This window comes from Carassius gibelio, chromosome A17 (assembly GCF_023724105.1).
Source record: "Carassius gibelio isolate Cgi1373 ecotype wild population from Czech Republic chromosome A17, carGib1.2-hapl.c, whole genome shotgun sequence".
NCBI classification, from domain to species: domain Eukaryota; kingdom Metazoa; phylum Chordata; class Actinopteri; order Cypriniformes; family Cyprinidae; genus Carassius; species Carassius gibelio.
In genome coordinates, this window is record NC_068387.1 from 6,777,574 (window position 1) to 6,797,810 (window position 20,237).

The following is a 20,237-nucleotide window of genomic DNA, read 5'->3' on the forward strand; positions in this document are numbered from 1 at the left end:
GATGACCTCAGTGATTGAATGCCACACTGCTATTTTTTTGAACACACCCCTTTCAACTAATTCAACTAATTGCCCAATTGCACAGCCTTAAGAGCGTGCATATCATGAATGCTGGGTCTCATTTGTTTTCTGAGAATCTACTGAACCTACTGGTAACTTGTTTGCCACGTAGCAATAAAAAAATATACGAAAAACCTTGATTATTCTGGTTAGTCACATTGTACTGCTATTATTTTGAACAATACTGTATATATAAATCTGTTTGTGCATGGTTCTCAGTTCTCAATTCTGCAGAGGTTTTTATTCTTTATCCTCTTTCAGTCATCCTCTTTTCAGCATATTTCACAGCCTTTCAGGCAGATGCAGTTATTTTTAATAAATCATTCAGAGCTATGAAGCACTTATCCAAGACTAAAAATGCTGTGAGCAGTTTTAAACAGAGGCTAGCTACCTACCCTTGTAACACTTGGTGGCACAGCGAAATGGAGTCCATGAACAAGATGTTTACTACTCTGTCAATTGTAGTGTAAAAGAGTCTATTTAAGACAGGATTGAAGCTTATTGCTGGTGGCCTTGGAGAATGTTTTGTATCCACTAAATGGAAATATCTGAATGCCTACATATAATCAGCAATTGTGCATTTATACAATGTCACCTGTTTTGACATTTGTCTTCCAGAATAGGAGATTATCACAAGTAAAAGAACCAAAGACTTAGACTACTTCAGTCTGTGTGCATTGAATTTATTTAATATACGAGTTTCAGAATTTAAGTTGAATTACTGAAATAAAGCACTTGTAAATGGCATTGATAAAAACACTAACACTGACAAGCTACGCAATATCGCGTTCATGAGAAACAGGCATGGTGGAAACAGCATTAACTTGTAGCAAGTAACAAGTGTCTTGGGTTTCCATGGTTGTTTTCAATAGTCTGAAAGAAATAAGCAGATCTTGCAGTCTTAATTAGTGCTCTGTAATCTCCTAGAAGATCCTTCCAAACTATATACAGTAGTATACATTCAAGTCAGTGAGACTCCATTTACGCTAAATGTTCTGACAGGCAGCCTTCTTAGTGCACAGATTGTCACTTTACCATGGGGCAGAATGAGCAAATGTAACCTTGCGTGTCCTTGTAGAAGCAAAGGTGTCTAAGTTAGCAATAAGAGTATTATTCAACTGTGAAACTTTTTTTTTTTTTTTTTTTTTTTTTTTTCTGTCAGTGTCTCAGGTCATAGTGATAAAGTTTGATTCCAAATAAAGGAAATAAAATAGAAATAACAGTACTACTCCTAAGATTTAATTCACTATTAGACATGTTTAAAATTGTTTCAAAGCATTAAAATGTTCAGAATGTTCAACCTGCTCCTTTACATTTTATGAAAATATGAGTACAGAAATATAAGATTCAACAAAATAAGATGTGGGTATGATATTGTGCTTTTAATTAGTTTTCTCATTTATTTTATTTCTCCCTTGATTTAACATATCTTGCTCTTATTTTTATTTTTATTTTTTTTTTAGTTATTTAGGGCAATGGAATACTATGTAAGTCAATGGCTACCAACCCAAGGGAGGGTACATAATTACAGCATTTAAATTTTTTGGGTGAACTATCCCTTTAAAGTAAGGGTGTCAAATTCAATTCCTGGAGGGCCGGAGCCCTGTAAAGTTTAGATTAAACCCTACTTAAACACAGCTGATACAATTAATCAAGTCCTTCAGGCTTATTTGAAAACGATGTGGTATGAGTGTTTGAGCAGGGTTGGAACGAAACTCTGCAGGGCTCCGGCCCTCCAGGAATTGAGTTTGACACCCCTGCTTTAAAGAAACACACGGCTACAACAAATACCTTAAAATACCCTCAGTCTCCTCACTATTATACTTCAAATCTTTAACTTCAACTCTAACTTTAGTAATGAGATCTTGAAAGGAGATTCTCCTAAAGCTGTTCTTGTGAGCTGTTGCTCTGTTATTTTATGGATGTCGGACACAGCTGTCAGTGCAGCTGAGAAGAGAGGAGAGAGGGGCTCCTCATTCTGTCTCCTGTGGTCTACATTGATCACTCTCCAAGGGGAGGCTGTGGGATCCCTCTCTGTGAACCCAATCAAAGGGGGTGTTCATCGAGATTGTCTGCCAAAAAAAAAAAAAAAAAAAAAAACACATTCATGCCTGAGCTAACCTTCAGCAGGCAGAAACTGAAACTTACAGTTCTTCATTGCTCAAAGTTATCTAAGCAGCAAAGACATTTTAAACAAAGTTTTTTGATAAAATAAATAAATAAATAAATAAGTAAATAACAAATAAATACAATATTAATGTGCGTAATTGTTTTTATAAAAACAATACAATTGCCCCACAGAAATAGTTTGAGATTCTTGAGGCAGTGGGAATGGTGGATGTCTGCAGCAGAAGTACAACTGTGGACCTCCTTTTGAAGAGCCCTATCTTAAAGAGTAATGCGCTGTCAAGACTGTACTGCAGTCATTCACATTTCCTATTTGTTCCAGTACCTTTTTGATTTCAGTCTCAAATGAACTACGTTTGTTTGAGTCTCAGCCAATGCAAAACATACTGCAAATCTATTCTGCTTTCAGCAATGATATCTTCATGGCACCTGTTTCTATGTCTAAAAATAAACTCATCATCATGTTTTGATTTGTGAGCAGTGCCTTTCTTTCTTTTTACTTGTCACTTTTCACAACTTGAAAATGACCATTCTTGAATTTAAAACAAACAAACAAACAAGCAAACAAAAAAAGGTGATTATGGTGTATTCTCTTGACAAGAAGTTACAAGTTTTATATGTCCATCCTGATGCTGAGTGACACAATTGCCATATAAGATTTACCCATTTATCCCTTTTCTGCCACTGATATGGGAGAAACATCCATGCCACTCCTATGGCGATTAGGTGGCAAAGATATACAGCTGAAAGCAAAACTATTAACCCATTAACAGTTCCCAAGATAATTTTAATTCCTTTCCCCACAGACTATCATTGTAAATTGATTGTGTGTGTGTGTGTGTGTGTGTGTGTGTGTGTGTGTATAAAAAAATAATGAAAATGGCACATCTCAAATGCAACTGTGTATACTTTTATTTATTGATTGATTTATTTATTTATTTTAGCTTTGAGGTAAATACGTATGTTGGTGCTCTGCTAAAAGTTGATAAAATAAATATAATTGTATATTACACATAGACGTGAAAGACTGGACATCGTGTTGTGTTCATATGGATTACTTTATAACAGAATATTTGTTTTTGGTAGCAATTGTTTAGTTTAAAAGTAAACATGTGAAACGTTTTATAGATATATATCTCATGTCTCTTCCTTGAGTATTTCTTCTTCTGAACACACAATATAATATTCTGAAGACTGTTTGGAAAAAAATAGTAGACACTAATCATTGACTTACATATTATGGGAAAACAAATAAATAAATAAATACTATGGAGCCAATGAATACCTTCAACTGTTTGGTTCTTGGAAATATATTCTTTCTTTAGAACAACGATTGACCAATCAAATTCAAGGGATGAAACTTACTGTTGTATATCAGAATTGTAATATTGACAATTATGAAGCACTTAGAAACAGTAGAAAAATACTTTTACACAAGAAAATGATATAATTGTGCTATATTGATGCAGTTTAATGAATAGCTACTAACAATGGTTTTATTTATTTGTTTTTATTTATCTATTGGTATAGAAGACATTACATGCTTTATATGTATTGCAAGTAAGTTAATTGGGATAAATCTGATCAATCTCTTAAATACCAATTATCTAGGTTAAGTAAAGGCAAAGATAATCCGTATACTCTCAATTCACGTTGATCCGACACAAACGGACATCCTGCGTCTAAGCGCAGTCAGCCCAGATCGACCATTCGTGCAAAGACTATGTAGCTTCATTGAACGTACAGATAATGCGTAAATCCGGACGCCTTGGCATGCGCCATACGTCCGTCTGTACATTATTATGATCATGATAAGCTTCTCGGAGTTGTCCCTGCAACGCACCATGTCCGTTGTGACTCGTTTGTGCCATCTACAGATTTGCACAGCTCTGTAGAGCTTTCGATCAAGGTCTAAACGCGATCGGTGCATGTTCAAAACTGACCTGGGCTCCGCGCAACCCATTCTTTCTAAAACTAGGTTCAATCGCTTTCCTCGGGCTGTATCTGGATATCGCTTTAGATTGTGAAAGGAATTGCTGGTGCGTTAATGGATTCACTGCCAGACAATGGGGAAACAGACAACAACTGAAATGCGGGAATAAACGGATGGCGTTCGGAGAGGAATACACATTTTAACGAGAGATCCGGGATACTTGTCTTGATCTTTATTTAGAAGTCCGTGAGGCGGTTTTCAATTCAACTTGGTGGAAACTACTCAAGAATGATGTGTTAGGACTCGGATTTCAGCGCAGGTCGGTGTGCAAAAAAAATTTAATTTGCTATGTTTCTTTGCTTTTCTTTACACGAAACAAGAAAAGAAGATGTGTTGAAACCGCAAAGGCTTTAAAGCGTCTCCGTTTAGAATTAAGTGGAATCAAGGCGAATGGATCCGTTTCCAATGTTTAAGGTAGGTGAAGGGCTTGTCACGTTGATTATTGAGCACCTGATATTTGTAAAATAATTTAAAAACCATTACTAACACATCCGATTACAGTTGTACAACAACTCTGCATTTAACGTGCCTTCTTTAACTACACATAATCATCGATCCTGAAGAAGGGGTCCTTGCACTCCCAGAATTGTTTAGTTACTTGGGATAAGGAGAGTTAGGTAGATTAAAAATATACAACATGTCCATCATTGGCGTTTTTTCTTTTCTTTTTTTTTTTTTTTTTTTTTTAATCATTAGTTGATAATTCAGGTACAATTTGCCTTATTCCAACGGGTTATTGATATTTGCTTGTTTTCATTGTGTTATTTCCAATGCACAAACAGGCAATACACAATTCACATAGTGTTGTAGGCTATATATAGTAAGCTTATGCAAACTGATATCATTTGTACTCACCTGTGTTTATGGGAGTGGCAGTTGAGTTTCTAATCATGGCTGCCTAATTATTCTATTGCACTTGCTACAATGTTATTGCAACCTAGTAAAACATATAATTCGCATGCACAGGGTGGCCATCAAGTGGCACAATACCACCTGAGTTCACACTGGCTCAGATAATTATAGTCTTTGCAAGAAAACCTACCACACAAGTGCGCAGGGGAACAGAGGGCTGGGAATTTCAGCACCACGGACAGCACCTTTGTGCAGTTTTACTTGCTTGTCATTATCTACCAATAGATCACAAAGATGCCACTTGAATGAGAAAACTGTTTCATGGGACCTTAATGAGACTCTCTGGCAGATGTCATTGATGATTGGGAAGGCAAAAAGAGCATTCACCTTGAGGGCCAGCTCATTCAGTGTGTCTGAGGAACAGATTCATTAGATGAACAAGCTTCTAGCACAAAGCCAATTTGATTAGGACTCACGTGCACTGCAGCTCTAATAAGTCCCCTCCCTTTGTGTACATGCTCCCAACCTTTCTGAATATAACTGAAAACAAAGGCTGCAGTTGTGAGCAGTAGTGAATTATAACAGCAAATCAAGCCATTGAAGTCTTTAATTAGTGTACTGTCTATGATTACAAAATATAATATAATGTTTAAATAGGTGTTTGCCTCTGATGTAAATAATTTTAATACACACAAATCAGAAGAAATGCCTCAAGATTATACCATCAAATGGAAACCATACAGTCAGAGATCAAACCATTGGTCAACTTTTAAAGTGACTCCACCTCTCAGACAATTAATTCCAATTGGCCCCTGATTAACCTTACATCCACCTTCTTAGCTTAGACCACTTAAAAGGCTCTCATAGCATTGCAGTGGGCTGTACAGATGGTTTACCATCTTTTCATGGGCTACCCAAGCATAGCAGGGCTTGTGCACTTGCAAACACACACACTTCTGCTGGTGTCAGTGTAAGACTGTTGACGCAAATTTCCCATGATGCCACCATCATTTGTATGCCAGTGTGCTCTGAACTGCTCTGCCTCATTTGTCTTCCCTATTTCTAATGTATGCAGTTAAACAGTTATTCTATAGAAAGAAATGTAAATGGTGTATCAAATGGTGGTTACCATTTCAGTAGTTAATTCCACAGTTCCGTGATATGTGAGGACATGCGTATGAGTTCATTATGTCTGTTTAAAGTTTTCAGCTCATCTGCTCCTTGCTGTACTGCTCATTTTAAGGAGCTGACATTATCTAGCCTTAGACTGTGTAATCTCTGTCTGTCTGGCAATTATAATTTGAATTCTCAAAAGACAGAGATTATGCAAACTCTGAAAGGGCCCTCCAGAATAAAAGTCTACAATAAAAATGCTGCAGAGACCTCTGGGTTTAACTGACGTCCACTCAATCAGAGGAACGGCAGGCTAGAAGTGCTACCAGCCTAATCTCTGTGACTGGCAGAAAATACTTAAACTGCCTTAGCCCACAAGGGATTAGATATATTTCCCTAATGAACTTACAGTTAAAGCCTCTCACCCACTGGACCCAATTTGACAGAGCCCTCTTTGAAGCATCCTGGACCCTGCATATAAATACATCAGTCTGGTAATTAGCATTACACCAGTTCTCGATGATATATTTGCAGGATGCTTATATGTTATTTGTTTGTTGTTTTTAAGTTGGGAAGCACCTACATGCAGGTTATATACAATCATAGGTTTTTTACCAATTGTTTTGGCATTAAATGTAATAATAATAATAATAATAATAATAATAATAATAATTATTATTATTATTATTATTATTATTATTATTATTATTATTGTTATTATTATTATTATTATTATACATAAATAAATAAATAAAAAAGTAAGTTGAGCAAAATTAAGAATTTGGACACTACCTGACAAATTGTTGAAGCTGAACCACTCACACACACACACACACACATGCACACGCACACGCACACACACACACACACACACACACACACACATACCAGCCTGTCCTCCAAAAAATACGCTTGTATAGGTCGTTTGTCCAAATCCCTGAAATACCACCCATCAGAGCGTATACTACAATTGTGCCTTATTGAGCATATTAATTGTGCATATTAATGTTTTGTACTCTTTATTTGCACTCTGATTTGCGTTTCGTGTAGCTCAGTTAGTAGATTATTGTGTTATACCTTGATATGTAATCATGCTATCGTGGGTTCGATCCCAGGAATGGACGTGCACGAAAATGTATATGCTCAATAAATCATAATTTAGCATGATTTCTGTGAGGGTTAGGTTTAGGGGTGGGGTTAGGTGTTGTCATTTGAACGAATACGCCACCTAGTAAAATATGTAGGAAATACTGTGAGATGTAAAACGCCCACACATTGCATTTAAATAAAGTATGTTTTGATTGGTAATGACGTTATACGTCAATTCATCACGACAGACGCAACGCAATACTGTCATTATTTTTACGCCCGCTAGAGGGCGCTTAACTTTAAAACGTAAATATAGGTCATAATAAATTCTTGCACAAACAACCTATATGGTCGTTTTTTGTTGGAGGACAGGCTGCACACACACACACACACACACACACAAAACTGATACATTTTAAATTTTTAATTGCACCATTATTCACTAATTATGCTTATGTATTCAGAATAAAATATACAGAATAGTAAAAAAAAATCACAACTGAAAAGGAATAATAATAATAATAATAAATTAAGCATTAAAATGAATACTGATTTTAAATTTAGCTAAGAAGCCCCATAATGTCCAAAAGATTGTCAAATAAGGTAAAAACATAAATACATAAACATACACTGCAATTTCTCAACTGAATTCGGAAAGAGAACAAACCTGCTGTTTAGGGGCCAATCTGAAACAGATTAGTCAAATTCTGTCAAACATGTGTAACCATCTATCATATTATTATGAAACTAATGTGTCACGACCAATAATACTGATTTGGTGGCAAACGATTGTAACATCAGAGCTGATAGTATTTGCTGGGTTCTACAGTGCACAGGGACAGATTTTTTTCAAATCATCTTTACAGAAAATTATGATTGTGATGTAAATATGTTATTACCTTCTGTCTTTATAGTCACATTTAGAAGATTAGAGCTGGACAATTGTATAGTTAATAATTATTAATGATAAAAGCAATCAATATGGAAATATTTAAACAGTATGTCCAACTTTATTGGACTGTGAGAAATTGGGGTGGGAAAAAAATAAAAGTAGATAACACCATATTTAGATTTATACAGTATGTGCATTTTAGCAAGCATATGCAAGAGCGAGTGTAATTGTTTTCTTGAAGACCAAATAATTTAATAGACTCATTGATTGGTGTTTGAAAATGCTCCCAGACATTCCTTAATTACACAGAACAAAAACACCCATTAAGGCTGAATTCACTGAATGACAAATGCTAGCAGAACCTGAGCCTATTATTCTTATGCCCAACCAAAACGTATTTAAGTTTATTTATAAATCATGCTGAACATGGGCCGGCTGACTATGAGAATTTGAAATCTTATGGTATATGTAAGTATATGATATATGTAAGTATGTCATATGCGTCGGGAAACAAGCATAGGGTCATTGTCTGTTGGCTATGCCACAGAAATAAGTGTCTTCAGGATATCAGATGAACTTAAACCTCTGATCTAGTTCCTGATGCTAAATTAGATCCAGTGAGGTTGCCCTCAGCATAAACCATTTACTGGTTTTCACCGTCCATTAAAAAGATTGTGATCACTTTACTTTTTGGGGAAATTAACTGATCTAGTGTCAGATTTGATGATAAAGGTGGTGATGAAGAAGCGGCTTTTAAGAGATGATTTCTGACAACGGCAGAATGTAATTGGAGCAATGGCAACTCAGGGACAGTGAATGGAAAGGAGCTAGGCCATGCCCTGCAGCCACACACTGAATTAACGACCCCCACCCCCGGGGACTCGGGGGAGCAGTTCTCATCTCACCGTGAAATATAAGAACATAATTACTCCCACCCACGGTCAGAGGCTCCTAAAGAGATGAGGACTTTTTGCTCACATTCAAGAATGGAATGGAGTCAAATTTATAACTTCATTTGTCCATTTCCCCACCATATAAAAGGGCCCTCAGGCATGTGCTATTTGCATAAATAATGCTAAAATTAGATTGTACTATACTGAGTTGTTTAGTTTAAATAGTATTAATAGTGTTCCATCATTACAATTGGTGTTGGGCATTTAATGTGAACTGTATGCAAATAATATGCATGCACTGGATTTTTGCATTTCAAAAAAAGAAAAAAAGAAAAACAAAAAAGAAAATGTGGCAGTAAAACTGTGGTATAATCTGAGAGGATGTCAGGGAATATGAGGTTGCTAACATATTCTGCTTTTTAGTACTTTGTTGTACGTAAGGGACGTAAAGTGTGTATATGATAGTAATATACACTCCAGTTAATAGTGAGAATAAAATAATATAGAATACAATTAAGTTGTTTATTTTTTTTTCAGGTTTTTATTTTATTTTATTTTATTTACTGCTAAACACCCCGCTTTGGGTTTGAGGTTTTGAAAAATCTGTAATGTGTATATCCAAGTGCTTTTAAAGTCGGCATGAAATGAAAGTTGACATGTTCTTTTTCTTCCCTATTCTGACTTGTGTCTGAGTGAAATGGCTTCTCAAGTTTTTTTTTTTTTTTTTCATCAGTAATTTATTGCATTTTTTGATTGATGTCTTTCGCTACTGCTGTTCTCCAGTTACATGGAAATACCATCTGAGAAGAGATGTCTTTGCAAGTGTAAAGTTAAGTTATTTTGTTTAAATATTACAAGGATAGATCCATGAAAGAAACAGAAAACACCTGATGTTCATACATTTATAAGCCATACCTTTATAATAAATACTGCAATATTCCATAAAAATTATTTAATGGTGACTAAGTTAATTCAGTTCAATAGGTGGCAATTTTGGTACATAGCAACACAGCTAAGACTGAAAACTCTCAAACTCTAACAAAAACTGTTTATCGACATCATATTTCAGTTACATTTAAAATGTTGAAAGCAGGAATATCGTCTGAAAGTATTATATATATAACTTATGCTAAAACTATTTTTCAGGTTGGTCCAGATAAATGCATCTGTGTTCTGGACTAAGTAAATATATATATAAAAAACGGCTTTTACATACTTACAGTCTGTATAGCTGCAAACCTCTGCATGTGGTAATGGGAAGTCCTATTCCTTTGTTATATTCCCTGAGGGATCCTTGTGTACTCATGCTTGAGTTCATATTGTCCAGAGAAACCAATACAATATTTTACAGCACATAGACAATCACACTAAAAATAAACTGAATGTTTAGACAAGAGGCCAGTATATCATATGTGGATTTATCATCAAGCCTTGGGTAGTTCAATCCGCCTGCATTTAATATTGATATTCAGATTGGTATCAGAGCATGATACACCACATATCTATGTGTAGTAAAGACATCAGATGTTTTTGGACACTGCCTTTCTCCATTATCACCTTCTAAATAATTATAGGAAGTGGAGCTGTAGATCCTTAGGAAATTATTAAAACAGTTTCGCTCGACGGAACAAAAATGGATAGGTACTTGTAGAGCGGCAGGGCGATAACATTCAGGCTCAGCTGCGGACTTTGACTCTGTGAGGCTGTAATTTAGAAAGGATCCAAGGCTTATCTGTTGGCATCCAAAAAAAGGAAAAACTCCATGGATGTGTCACTCCGAGAGGGAAACATAGCTTAAAACACTCACCCACCCACACACACACACACACACACACACACACACACACACACACACACATATGCTCTGTTCCAAAACCTAGTGAGCTGCATTACTGTCATTCTAAAGCAGCATTATAACTGGAGTGGAAGCTCATTTGGCAATTGAATTGCAACACTCGCTACAGGCTCAAGAGAAGTACATGGGAAATTGAACTTACAGGTGCTGGTCATATAATTATAATATCATCAAAAAGTTTATTTATTTAACTAATTCCATTCAAAAAGTAAAACTTGTATATTATATTAATTAATTACACACAGACTGATATATTTCAGATGTTTATTTCTTTTAACTTTGATGTTTATGACTGACAACTAAGGAAAATTCCAAATTCAGTATCTCAGAAAATTAGAATATTGTGAAAAGGTTCAATATTGAAGACACCTGGTGCCACACTCTAATCAGCTAATCAACTCAAAACAACTGCAAAGGCCTTTAAATGGTCTCTCAGTCTAGTTCTGTAGGCTACACAATCATGGAGAGGACTGCTGACTTGACAGTTGTCCAAAAGACGACCATTGACATCTTGCACAAGAAGGGCAAGACACAAAATGGCATTGCAAAAGAGGCTGGCTGTTCACAGAGCTCTGTGAAAGAAGTGTACAGGCAATAGGGATAACCGCACCCTGGAAAGGGTTGTGAAACCAATGCGTGTGTGTATATTTGTGTGTGTGTGTGTGTGTGTAACATGTCTGTTTGTGTTTAGTTCCTGTCTGCCTTTATTTGGTTCTGTTACTATTCTCATTTAGTTATCGTTTGTTCTGATTACCTGTGTTGTATTTATCTCGTTTGCTGCTAAGTTTGCCTTCCTTATAAGCCCTCAGTTTCTGTGTTTTGTCTTCGATGAATGTTATTTTTCTATGGTTTTCCATGGCAATTGTCTTAACCATGAAAGATACACATTACAACACTGTGAATACGAGGTATCTTAGAAGTATAAGGGAACCTCAGTGGATTTTGGAATAGAGAACTCTCTAGTTACTGGGAGCATTTATAAGGACAAGAAGAAGAGATAATCTTACATTCATGTTAACATTTGAATTTAATGGTGAAGTCTCTCTGGATTCGATTCTGAGCTTAGTTTTTAACAACAGACAGTGCTCTAGGCTAGTTTTTAACCACACACTTAAATACTCACGATGAAGGGCACTTGTGAATTCGGCTGAGAAATGTAAGTGGATAAATGTACTTGGACCTTGGTTTTTATGATGTAGGTTAAATGTAAATTTTTATGAATGATTATTTTAGGTTCAAGTGGTTTGTGTGTAAGGAACTGGAAGCAAGTGAAGTATGGCTGTTTCTAAAGCACACAGTACCATCTGCTGTTAAAAACTAAGCTCAGAATTGATTCCATAGAGAATTGATTTATTGTCAAACCCCTAGTATGACTTGTATAAGTAAGCGATTTATTAGTTAATGTCACAGTTTTATTTATAATATTTATTTTAGAAAAGAGATATAATTTTAGCTGTAGGGTTAACATCCTGCTGGTGTGGATGTGGTGAAAGGTCACTGGAGTGGTTTAAGGGTTGCATATAGGGAGTAGTAAGATGATTCTCTGCTCAAGGACACAGACAGGAACATCTCCATTTATTTTCATGTCAAGAGCCTCTGGGTGTTGTCTGCTCTGAAATACACAGAGATGCTGTATTCTGCATGCAGAGCCTCTGCAAAGAAAACTGGCTCTCTGGAGAGCTGGGTTTGTCATCATCCTCCAAGTTTGAGGAGAGATGAGTTGGGCGCACTAATTAACTCTTTATATCATATGATCTGGTGGGCGTTGCTTTTGAGGAATCCGGTACACCGCTGATAAAACAGCTGTCTGAAAATCTCCAGAGTGGGCCCATGCAGAGCTCCTTAAGAACAACCAGTTTTGAATGTATTTTGGTAGAACAATTTGGGTTATGTGCGCCTTTCAGAATACACTACTGGCAGGCCGAAGAGGGCAGAAATACTGCCATGCACAGCGACATAAATCTCCAGGCACCCTGTCTGGGACCAGAACCAGTAACTTGAATCTTTTAAACAAAGTGTTAAAACACCCATATGGCATATAACCAGTGCTGGGCAAGTTACGCTGAAAATGTAATCAAATTAATAATGACTGATTACTCCTTTTAAAAGTAATCATGTTACTGTTCTGATTACTTTATTTCAAAAGTAATGAGTAATTCAATTAATACATTTCTAGCATACACGCTGCCGTATAAATGTTTGTTATTAAAGCATCAACATTCACAGAACACTGCTATTTTTATCTAAAGCAAGCGGCTGCTGCGTGCATGGCTTGGCAGAGCACCAGCAAAGAGCACTGCATTTATAATCTCTAAAAGACATCTCAGTTTTTCGCAATCTCACACATCTCGGTCATAACACAATAAATATAAGAATAATGAATATTGCATAATGTTTACAATTTGTGTGTCATAATGAGAGGATTTGAGAGCACGCAAATTTCAGCACTGCATTGCTCAACGCCGCAAACATGTGTAACTTTAGCCTAAATAGAAATGCTGCATTCACTTCCGCCTGCAAATTGTTTACATTTTATATTAGCTCATGTTGCTTTTGTGCAATAGACAAATAACAATTTGATGTTATTTTATAAATTTATAATGCGTTAAATTACTCTGTTAATAAAAAAAAGTAATCAAATTACAGTAAAGTGTTACTAAGTAATGTGTTACTGCAAAAAAACTGCATATAACTATTTTCGGAATGAGCCAACACCATGAATATTTTTTTTTTTTTTTTCAGGATTCTGTTGTAGTTTGAGAGTGCAGTATAATATTATTGAGTCTCTACAGTAATTAAATACTATTTCTATATTGAGAGGCTGAAAGGGATTATCGATCTTCTCTGTCTGAAGCTGAACGGACAATCCAGAAGATCAATATCTCTAAGAAGCTTTGCTGAGGTTTTTGGGTTGCTATCATAGTGACCTACATTTCAGTCACAGGGTGTGCCTTGTGCATTGGATAGCAGCACTGTTAATCAAGAAAGAAAAAGAGAGCAACTCTAAAACGAGTCCAGTTACAGTCATACTGAATTTATTGAACTGACAACAGTGAAAAAAATCAGTTGTTATTGCTTCTGTTGAGTCCACTTGGCTACTTGTGAAGGGCTATTAAAGACAACAAAAAACAGATTTAACTGGCGTAATGTGATTCATTTTAGATTGAAAGACTACTCATGTGGAAATAATTTAGTTGACATTATCTGGAATTTGATTGGATCTTAAGCTGGTGAAACATGTTAGGCTGTAATATATTAAATAGTATATATATATATATATATATATATATATATATATATATATATATATATATATATATATATATATATATATATATATATATATATATATATATATATATATATATATATATTCCTGTGCAATCTTGGTTGTGTCTGTAAACAGTGTTGCTCAGTAAGTGCTTTTCCTGAGGAATTGGGCTACTATTACAGTGTTGCTTCTAGTTGTTTAATAGTCCATGCGATAAGCAGGAAGTAGAGTCAATTTCAGTTTCTTGTTGTTGTCATGGCCTTAAAGCCAAAGTTTATAAGTTAACAATGTGTGGGTTGATTTCCTGAAAAAATGGTGCTTTCAAAAAATTGCCTTTTCTCTCATCTGCCAGGTGAAAATTAATCCAGTTGCTTATTAAAATAGTACACTCTTCTCATGTCTGTAGCACAAACAGTGTGGGATGAGTTAAAGTTGGCATAAAATCAAAATGTAAGCTATTTTTCTAATGCATGCTATTGATCTTATTGTGAACAGTTTATCCATGATTATAAAACTGTTTTTTTTTTTTTTTTTGACCTTGTAATCCTGCTGACAAATGGAAGGTCACATTAGCTTATTACTTTCAGATCTTCTCTCTCTAAAATATACAAATCACAGTTAAATATTAAATATACAAATCACAGTTTTCACAATCCAGTGAATAAAATAATCCAGTGAGCACATTTGAGTCAATTTAATCCCAATTAAAAGAACCAAAGACTTAAACTACTTCAGTCTGTGTGCATTTAATTTATTTAATACACAAATTTCACAATTTGAGTTATATTACTGAAATCAATGAACTTTTCCACGACATAACAATTTATTGAGATGCACGTGTAAAATCTTATCATTGATTTATTAATATTTATCTACCAATAATTGCAAATATCAAACAGTTTTAAATAATGCATATCATAACAAGATGTTTTTTTTTTCAACCTAGCATTTGATAACCACAATGAAGATCATAATAAGGTAAGGTAAGTAAACAAAAAAATAAAATAAATAATAGTAAATAAATAAAAAGTACAGTAGCATTCTATGTTTATTGAATTTGACAACATGATTGGACTCTGAGCATTCTGCAATCCACTAGCCAATCACTGTTTTTCATAGAAGGCAGATTTAAAATTACACACATTTGTTAGCCCTGCCACTGAGATGAAGGCATTCAAACAAAGTACAAAAGACTTATCTTGAGAAATAAAATCTTATATGCCACACCACTGAGAGACAGTATTCTTCAATGGGACTTTAATTGCTTTCCAAAAGCAGCTTTACCATTGTGGTTAAATAGTACACTTTAAGTAGACAGCATTGATTAATAAGGAGTTAGAGACTTAAATAAAAGCTTAACAAGGATTACTTGTCAAAGTATGATTAGTAGTATCTTATTCATTAGAGCTGTATGCAGCAGTCAAGCAAATAAATTAGTATCATATTTATTTATTTATTAATTATTTTTTCATGATCACATGGCCATGCTGATTCCCACAAAAAAAAAAAAAAAAAAAAAAAAAAAAATGATTTAGAGCAAAGAACAGTAACGAAGTGCTTCTGGCGTCTGTAAACATAAATGTACACACAACACCAACAAGCTCTCACAACGAGTATTGACACTGTCAGTCACAAACATGGCAGTCATGTAGCAACAAAGGCTTGAACAGTGTCACACATAAACGTGCATACGGCAGAGAAGTCGGCTCCTCTGTATTCTGCTGCCATCTGGCATGTGTCTCATCTCAAAATTGCAATTTTTCGCCTGCATACTCCATAGCCGCCCATCTGAACGTAGCATGTGCCCTGTTGAGATGTCAGTCATGCAACCGTGATGGCAAACAATCTCAAGGATTCGAGTGCCACTCCAGTGATCACTGATGGCTGGCAGTCCATCACTGCTGCCACAGCAGACCCTGTGCGACTGATCGATTCAGCTGGACTATGCTGTTACATGGCTTTCCCACAACTACAGATGCATATCCTAGAAAGATGTTTTCATGTATGATATTCACTGAGGTTTGATCTGGAGTTTTGAGGTTTGTTGAGTTGTTAAGTTGCCGTCTCTGTGAAACAGTAAAGGACTCAAGCTGCCTTCACCCAAATTTACAGCCTTCTCCTTGCAGGCTTTTATGAGAATGTTACTTGTCCCAATAGTATGCCTTGTTGTCTAACTTTGTCACAACAGCAGAGGTGTTGTGAAATGAAATGAAGTTGTGCAGTTGTCATCATCATCTTTGACATTCAAAGAGATGTTAATTCAAGCTAATGCATCTTTTAACATCTCCTACAACTGGCATTATCAATTATGAAATAATTGTGTTATCAGTTTCAAAGGGATGGAAATATAGAGTGCCGATTTTCATGCTCCCCTCTTAGCGAGATACGTTCTCTTCTCGTGTGATGTCAAGTGATTTATTTCTCATTAGCGTCTCTTTCAAAAAGCTCCATATTCAGCAGTGTGATTCATTTGTCTTGGTGCCACACCCCTACGGCAAAACCAATTAGTTGCAAAAACAATTCAAAAGAACTTCCTGCTACAACGCTAACTAATAAACCATCGTGACCAGCTTGCAGTTTTCACTAAAGTCTACAATGAAAATATCCAACTTTCTCATTACATATCTTCCTCAGTTTGTATTCCATGACAGTAGCTAATTGTTATAATTGCTATCTAAAAAAAAAAAATAGTGATAAGGTACAATAGCCTATTAAAAGTTTTTATAAGAATAAAAGAGTTTGGGAGCACCTAGCACAGCACACAGTGTTTCTTCTCAATTTTGTTATTAGTATTGTACATTAGAGTGTTGAAACTTCTATTATTTGGTTGATCAAATTGCACACTAACACACTGATAGCTACAAAAAATATGATTATTAATAACTTGTTTAATGACACTTTTTTAAGTTCAAGTTCTCACTATTAACCAGGGCTTGAAAATGGAAAATGATGCCAGGTTTTTTTTTAATTTTTTCGTTACAATTGTATGTGGCAAACTGGAATGGTGACATGGCAGGTAAAATAATGCTAATTGGCAAAAATCTAGCTTGGTTTCAGTTTATTCCTAAACCGTATTCCCGTACACGGATAAAGGTAATTTCCACATGCATTGTCAGCTTATTAAGCATATTCAGTTTGAAGTTTTGAGTAAACATATTAGGTGTCTATTGCATTATTTTAGAGTCATGTTGGTGTTTTCTCTTTGTATGACCTTGTAACACTTTATTTGTAATATACAGGATATTTCATGTTTATTTTAATTCTTCAATTAATTAAACAGTATATTGTTCGTAAAATCACTTTGCAAAGACTACAACACTGAAGTAAATAAAAAAAAACAAATAAATTAAATTAAACTAAATAATATTGATACAAATCTAAATAAAACTGATTAGGTTTTGAAAACTGATTTGGACATCGTACTTATTTGACAAACTGCTTTTTGAATATTATGTAGTTGTGAATTGCAATCACAAACTGTCTTTATATATATATATAACAGCTAAACCTTGTGGTGCTAAGAGACAATGGTGAGGTTCAGGCTATACCAGCTGCCATCAACCTGAATTTGAATGATGTAAGTAGCAATTCTTGCTGCTGTAGAATATGTGCAGTTGTAAGTGATTTCATGTGTATCTGAGAAATATGCGTGGGTGCAGTCTACTTCTCAGGGACACAACAGAGGGGACATAGGTAGGGAGCAGACAGTTTGCCAGAAGACTTCCAGGAACATATGGTGCCTGCACCACAGCTCCTTGACACCTTTCAAGCTGCAGCTGTTTTGAGAGGTTCATAGATTGTATTTGGTGTTTAAGCAGTACAACTCAGCCGACTGTTGGCACAAGGGCAATACTGTGCAAATATCAAAAGAATGAACATATTTTTTCATTCATTTTTTAAAACATATTTTAACAGTATCTGCTTTAGCAAGTTTGTTGGAAACATTTGATCATATCCTCAATGCTGTCAAATGATTAACCACAATTAAGCACATCCAAAATAAAAGTGTATACAGTGTGTACTGTGTATATTTATTATGTATGTGTGTGTACTGTAAATTTATAATTTATATTATATAAATTATGCCATGTTTTCCTTCCAATTGTCATTGACAGTGACTGACTTTCAGAAAGACTTAACTATATATATGTGTAAATAATAATAATAATAATAATAATAATAATAATAATAATAAAATTGTTCGTCATCTATTGTCTGTTTGATTACGTCTTTAATTTATTTTTTTCTGTACATTTCTGCCATATGTAGCCTACAAAAACTGACAGTAGCCACTGATAAGCTAGTAGCCTACTCAATATTGTAGAACTTAATTTTCTGTAAATTTGCTTTGCAGTGCAAGCGCAATGTTTGGGGTTCAATTCCCCAGGAACACATGATGGGTAAAAATTAATGCACTGTAAGTCGCTTTGGATAAAAGCATCTGCTAAATGCATTTTTATTTAATTTACAAATAAGCTTGTATATAATTGAAAATAAAATAATGAAAAAAAAAAAAAAAAAAAAAAAACTACTGCTTTTTCCCTTATCTATCGAGTTCATAAATTGTATTAATTTGTAAGTGTCATATTTGGCATTTGGCATTATACGTTATATTACTAATAACAGTGGCTACAGAATAAATAAATGAAATAAAAATAAAATGCGCCTTTTTCGAAGCTGCTAGGCGGCTACATAAAAAAAACACATGGTGGCTGAATTTGCATGCTGTTTAGATAGCTGAAGCTTATAGGCGTTCATTACTTTCACTCAATTTAATTGTTTTTTTTTTTTTTTAGAACCCCCTCTGAACTGTTAAGCCCCCACTTAGCACATGGAGAAAAATCCTGGAGCCGCCACTGTGATCTTTAAAGCCATTTATCTTTTAAAAGAACTCGAATGCCCTGTATGTGTGTTTAGATCAGTGTTCTGGGGGAAGGGTGATGTGGAAAGAGACAGAAGGGATGACTCTTGTCTGTGAAAGTCTACTGTATATAAATGTATCAAACCGAATGGTTCTGATTATTCATGTGACGTGTTAATTATTCATAAGCACAATTGCATCGTGCAAAACTTGGCATCTTTATCATTTGATCTAGAAATAGGCTTTGATAATGTAAATGTGCCTACTTGAACTTATAATGCATTTCTGCTTGATCTGACTTTGTGGAGCTTTAGACAAATCAATCACAAGCAAGCAAGCAAGAAAGAAAGACTATAGTAAACGTTCATGCAACTTCTACTGCATTTGCAAGTTACATTTATAAATGAAGCCTGTACATGTGTGATGATAAATGACTACACAAGTTATGATTAATTGACTAGATGGCATTATAAATAGTTATTTTGCAAGTTTTGTGTGACGTGTGATTCTTTTTGGAATTATATCTTTGTTAATGCACTGCAGGAATTTACAAAGAACCAGCTGGATTTTGACATGCATCTCTTTCATTGGCTGGGCTTGCAGTGAACTGCCCGACTGCTGTCTCCAGCTTTGATATCATAGCTATAAATAATAAAGCAACCCGTGGCTCTGGGAATACATGTATCTGAAACAATAAGAGTGCCCACACTACTCTTTGCCAGGATCAGATCAGTATATATTAATGAGACAGATGCTCAGAACCTGTGAATTTTCATATAAAGCTTGCTTCTTGTAGCCTATTAATTCAGGAGGAATTATATTGATGGCAGTGGTAACTATGCTGTAACATTATAGAGAGGCCTAAATGAGTCCTAGTTCTAATTAATATGTCTCATTGTAAGGTGCTGCTTAGAATTTTTTTTTAAAGAGTAATTTTCAGACTCTATTTAACACTTGACAGATTGAAAAAAAAAAAAAAAAAAAAAAAAAACCTTATATGTTATTTAGTCTGTTTGTCAGCCAGTGAAATCACATTTGCAGTAATAGCTGGGTCCTGAAGCAAAAACAGATTTTTGGACTTAAAGGGCCAGTAAGATGAAAATTCTAAGCTTCCTATCACTGTTTATAAGTCCTATACATTAGGTTTAAATCCATCCAAGGTTAAAAAACATTGTCATTTTGTCAAAATATCATTTTAAAATTACCTCAATTCTCAGAGATCCCCAAACGA

At 35.0% G+C, this 20,237-nt stretch overlaps 1 protein-coding gene across 1 annotated transcript in view; it reads left to right on the forward strand.

Annotated features, from left to right (window-relative positions):
- Positions 1-4,262: 4,262 nt before the first annotated feature.
- The window catches only part of LOC127933551 (leucine-rich repeat and fibronectin type-III domain-containing protein 2-like), a 115,645-nt gene continuing 99,670 nt past the window's right edge, over positions 4,263-20,237 (forward strand). The window contains exon 1 of the mRNA XM_052530594.1: positions 4,263-4,594. The gene's annotated coding sequence lies outside the window, so the exon portion shown is untranslated. The remainder of the gene's footprint in view (positions 4,595-20,237) is intronic.